The sequence below is a fragment of the Nicotiana attenuata genome, chromosome 9 (genome assembly GCF_001879085.1).
Source record: "Nicotiana attenuata strain UT chromosome 9, NIATTr2, whole genome shotgun sequence".
Lineage (NCBI taxonomy): Eukaryota > Viridiplantae > Streptophyta > Magnoliopsida > Solanales > Solanaceae > Nicotiana > Nicotiana attenuata.
This window is the reverse complement of record NC_031997.1, coordinates 23196788-23202787: the sequence shown is the minus strand read 5'-3', so window position 1 is coordinate 23202787 and position 6000 is coordinate 23196788.

Below are 6000 nucleotides of genomic sequence, written 5' to 3'. Positions count from 1 at the left end.
AGCAACTCGGAAACATGCCTTTGGGGGATGTGGACGCTGAAGATGACCAAGTTGAAGAGGTTCCTCTTGAACCTCAAGCAAATAGAAGAGGCCGACCGCCTCAAGACAACGTCCCAGTTCCACCCCACCTCCACTAAGAGCGGCTCCATACCGCATGTTGCCGAATGAAGGGTATGCAAGTGCCATAGTCCCGCCCCGTATTAGGCCGGGCAACTTTCAAATCACAAATATAATGCTCACATTGCTAGAGCAACAGGAATTCTTCACTGGGGCTCTGAGTCAAAATGCATAAAAACACTTGAAGGGGTTTGTGGACACTTGTTTGGGGAGTAAACAAACAAACGTCTTTGAGGATGCTTTATGGATGAGGATATTTCCTTTCTCTCTACGGGGGAAAGCCTTGGATTGGTTAGAGAGATTACCAAACCATTCCATCCATACATGGGATGAGTTGGCGTAGAAATTTATTTCCAAGTTCTTTTCTCCCGGGCATATGGCTACTCTTAGAGATAAGATTCTAGCATTCAAACGAGAGCTCAATGAGCCGTTACATGAGATATGGGAGAGGTACTGAACAATTATTAAAAAGAGCCCCAAAAATGACATGACGAAGGCTATGATCCAACAAACTTTCTATCGGGGGATCAACATAACCAATCAGTGCGTGGTTAATCAACTTACCGGTGGAAATTTCATGGTAACGTCGTATGTGGAAGCTTGTGAGATTTTAGATGAAATGGCGGATACTTCATCGGCATGGCAAAGTAGGGAAAATGTTCCTCAAGGTGACCCAAACGTGATTCACCCACATAAAGAATTGCATGATCATGGGCAAGCCATTTTCGAGTTGACCACCACAATGAATCAATTAGCCAATGCTCAACTTCAACAAGTGCAAAGTCCTAAGCAAGTCAATGCCACGGAGGGAGTTAGTTTGATGTTTAATAAAAGAAGGCCCAAGGGTCCACAAATGCAAAACTGTGTAGAGAATTATGTGTAAGAAGATTGTGGGTTTGATCAAGATGAATCTTACAATGAACAAGCGGAGGATGTGCAATACGTGAACAACTTTAAAGGGCAAAGAAACAACTCTCAAGGCCCAAATCAACAACAATGGCGATCTCAAGGTAATTGGAATTCCAACAACCAAGGTAATTGGAGTGGTGGAAACAATCAAGGGCATTGGAATAATAACAACAATCAAGGAAATTGGAGTGGTGGAAATAACCAAGGAAATTGGAGTGGCAACAACCAAGGATACTGGGGAGGTAATCATCAAGGGGGATGGAACAATAATCAGGGCAATCGGGGGTCGGGCTTTCAAAGGCCCCCGATGTATCAACAACCGAGCAACCCGCCTCATTATCCTTCCTATTGTCCAAGTTCTTCCAACAATGAGATGGGACAAACTGAGAATATGTTCAAACAAATGATGGAGAAGAATGCCGACTTCGATGCCCAACTAGCCTTACACAACACATCAATTCGCAACTTGGAAGTTCAAATGGGGCAAATCTCTCAAGCTTTAAACACTCGCCCTAAGGGGGCACTACGAAGTGACACGGTGGTGAACCCAAAGGGTGGGAATAATACGGGACACGCCATGGCTGTTACTATAAGGAGTGGAAAAGGTGGGAATGCACCCACCTCAAGTCAAAGGAAACTTGTGGATGATGAGCAAGTGGTACAAGAAGATGAGACCCCGAACAATGAGGTGCAAGCAAATGATGAAGTGCAGATTGATATTGATGACGATGTTGAAGAGACTTAAGAGGAAGTGAACCCGTCTAAGGATCACGTTGTTGACATGCGGGAATCGGTAGTGCAAAAGGCTAAGGCACCATTGCCTAAGCCTCCTCCTCCGTACCCTCAAAGGCTTGCCAAGCAAAACGGCGAGAACTAATTCAAAAAGTTCATTGACATGATGAAGAGTCTATCGATCAAGGTGACATTGGTTGAAGCTTTGGAGAAAATGCATAGTTATGCAATTTTATGAAGGATTTGGTGACAAATAAGCGGTCGATGAATTGTGAAAGTATAAAAATGACTCATCAAGTCAGTGCAATTGTACATTCAATGGCTCCCAAATTGGAAGATCCCGGTGCTTTCACAATCCCTTATACCATTGGAAGTGCCGAGTTTGCTAAAGCTCTTTGTGATCTTGGGGCAAATATCAATTCGATGCCCTATTCGATTTTCAAGACTTTGGGATTTTGGCAACCAAGACCCACATCTATGAGATTACAAATGGCCGATCGTACCATGAATAGACCATTGTGAGTTATTGAGGATGTATTGGTTCGTGTTGATAAATTCATTCTTCCAGCGGATTTTGTCATTCTTGATTGTGAGGTCGACTATGAGGTACCGATTATTCTTGGGAGACCTTTCCTTGCTACGGGGAAGGCTCTAGTTGATGTTGAAGCTGAAGAACTTATCTTCCGGGTTGGTGATGAAAAAAGGGTTTTCCATGTGTGTAAGTCTATGAGGCAACCCAATAGCAATAAGGTGTGCTCTTTTGTGGACTTGGTGACCGATGTGATTGTGGATGAAACAAGTGTTGTGATAAATTTTGATGATACATTGGAGGCCGTCTTGCTCAACTTTGATGATGAAGAGATGGAGGGATTCGTGGAATGTGTGAACTCTTTGCAAGGAATGGGGTCGTACACTTATGAGCCCTGCAAATTGTCCTTGGATCTTGAAAATAGGACAACTCCTCAAACAAGGCCTTCAACTGAGGAGCCTCTCATCTTGGAGTTGACGTCATTGCCTCCACATCTTCGGTATGAATTTCTTGGCCTTTCTTCTACTTAAACGGTTATTCTTTCTTCTTGTTTGACTAACGTGCAGGTAGACTCTACATTGGCGGTGCTACAAAAGAGGAAGAACGCTATTGGATGGACATTGGTGGATATTCGGGGGAAAAGCCCCACTTTTTGCATGCACAAGATTAACTTGGAGGAAGGTGCTGATAAGTGGGGATTTTGACTACTTATTAGCGCCTTTTAGCTTTCGTTTTAGTCCAAAAGCATTTAATTGTGTTCCTAAAAACTGATGAAATATGCTTAATTGCAGGAGTATTGGAAAATGAACCCCTAAGATGAAATCCAACTCAAGAAGGAGTGATCTGAACTCAAGAACAAAATCAGGCACAAAAGCTCAAAGTGCGGACCACAAATTTTCATCTACGACCGCATATTGTGAAGGAAAGTTTATCAAAGTCCAAGTGCAAAGTGCAGTCCGCACATGAAATGTGCAGCCGCAGAAGCTATGCAAGAGCATAAGTTCAGAGAGTGTTCATGTTAACAATCGAAGGAAGTGCGGACCGCACAATTATTGTGCGGCCGCAGAAGTTAGCTACGCGGCAACACTCAGAAATGTGTGGTCCGCAGAAGAGCCCTACGTGGACGCACCCAGAAATGTGCGGACCGCAGAAACTGAGAAATGCGGCCGCGACCCAGAATTATGCGACTGCAAAGATCCAATCCTGTGAAGCTGAAGCAAAGTGCGGACCGCACATGGAATTGTGCGGCCCGCATAACCTCCGAAAGGGCATTTTTGTTCAAAAATTCCAGCTTTGTATAAATAGAATAGTTTCACAAAATTAGTTCATGTTTTGAATATTAAAAGTGATGTAGCCATTTCTCCTCACTTCCTTAGGCAACTTTAGCATATTTTGGTGATTTAACATTGGGTTTTTATATTTTTATCTTTCAATATGAGTTTTATTATCTTTTTTCTTTGTTTTCTTCTATACCAACTATGAGTAGCTAGATTTTTACTAGGGTTGTGACCCAACCCTAGTGTGTAAACCTTATGGGTGATAAATTTTATGCTTGTGCATGAATGGATGTTTGTTATTTACCTAGGTTTATGCTTCAATTGTAAAATCAATGTTTGCAACCATTAGTTTCACAATTGAAGCATAAACCTAGCTAAATAACAAACACCCATTCATAAACAAGCATAAAATTAATCACACATAAGGTTTACACACTAGGTTTGGGTCACAACCCTAGCAAAAATTTAGCTATTCATAGTGGGTATAGAAGAAAACAAAGAAGAAAAGATAATAAAACTCATATTAAAAGATTAAAATATAAAAATCCAATGTTAAATCACCAAAATAAGCTAAAGTTTCCTAAAGAAGCAAGGAGAAACGGCTACATCACTTTTAATATTCAAAACTTGACCTAATTTTGTGAAACTATTCTATTTATACAAAGCTGGAATTTCCGGACAAAAATGCCCTTTCGGAGGTTCTACGGGAGCACAATTCCATGTGCGGTCCGCACTTTGCTTCAGCTTCACAGGATTGGATCTTTGTGGCCGCACAATTTGGGTCGCGACCGCATTTCTCAGTTTCTGCGGTCCGCACATTTATGGGTGTGTCCACGTAGGGCTCTTCTGCGGACCATACATTCTCTGAACTTTTGCTCTTGTATAGCTTCTGCGGGCGCACATTTCATGTGCAGAACGCACTTTGCACTTGGACTCTGATAAACTTTCCTTCACAATATGCGGCCGCAGATGAAAATCTGCGGTCCGCACTTTGAGCTTTTGTGCCTAATTTTGTCCTTGATTTCAGATCACTCCTTCTTGAGTTGGATTTCATCTTAGTGGCTCATTTTCCAATACTCCTACAATTAAGCATATTTCACCAGTTTTCAGGAATACAATTAAACACTACCGGACTAAAACGAAAGCTAAAAGGCGCTAATAAGTAGTCAAAATCCCCACTTATCAACTCCCCAAAACTTAAGCTTTTGCTTGTCCTCAAGCAAATAAGGTAATTCCCACATCCACAAGTTAAGAGCTATTCTAGCTAATCTAAGGTGCATCAATCACACATAAATTGGGACCAACAATTACTCACAACACTTATGAATTATCAACAAGGCAATGATTTGAAGTTTTAAGCATAAATAGTTCTAATGTGACACTTAAGCATCAAGAGTTGACTTTTCATCAAGGAAGCTCGCTCTTTCATGCAGGTCATTGTGGATCCCAAACTCCTCCTACTCTACTCTCCGTTAGCATATTTCATTTAAGAATGTAGCACTCAATCCAAAGATTTGATAAAATTTCGCTCATCTCTCTCAAAAGAATGTCACAAGTACGACTCTAAGTACTATATGCTTGTCCCTCATGTAAATCACCACTAATGTAAGTTCACTCAGCTCGAAATGACGTAGCGCATTTTCAGAATGTAATGAAGGCTTTTTGACTAAGGTTGGATATGTTGGAATAGAACGGGTTCATATTTCCTTAAGCACTCCATCTTCTCTTTTTGGATCATGTTTTGCCAACTTTTTGAGGCATTTTTCTTTTTTCTTAGGGGAACTAGAGAGACTTAACATCACTATTTCTTTTGTAATGATATTCATTTTCTCCTTCTTTGTTTTCTCCATGCTTTGCATTGTTACTTTCCTTTGAATCCCTTCAACTCGCCAACTTATTCATATTCTTTTTGCATTTTTCTTTTTGTTCCTTCTTTCTTTTTCTTTGCCTTTCCTTTTCTTCATTTCTTTTCTCTTTTTTGTGCCTTGATACCTTTTTCAAACTCCTCGTCTCTCCCCCAAACTTGTGTTTTAGCCAATTGTTTCTCAAGAGTGTTATGGAATGCTCAGTTGCCAAGAGAGGGTCACTGCAAAATGGGTAAAGGCTTGTAACATGGTTATCAAATGACAAAGGTTTTAGGCTCAAATGGGTTGACTGGGGATAACAACATTGGCGAGACATGGAAAATTTCAAGCGGGTCAAAGAGAGCCTACAATCACTTCATAAGACAAGCAAAACTTAATTTCGTCTAGAAACACATTCGGGGCAAGTTCTAGACCATTCGCACGGGTACTTGACTTGCAACAAAAACATCTCACCTCTCACACAACTGGATTATTAAAGAGGATAGATTCTAGGTCCCACAACAACCATATTCAAGATTGAAAATCACTAATGGTTCGACTAAACCACTCGATGATTGCTTAAGTCAAAACA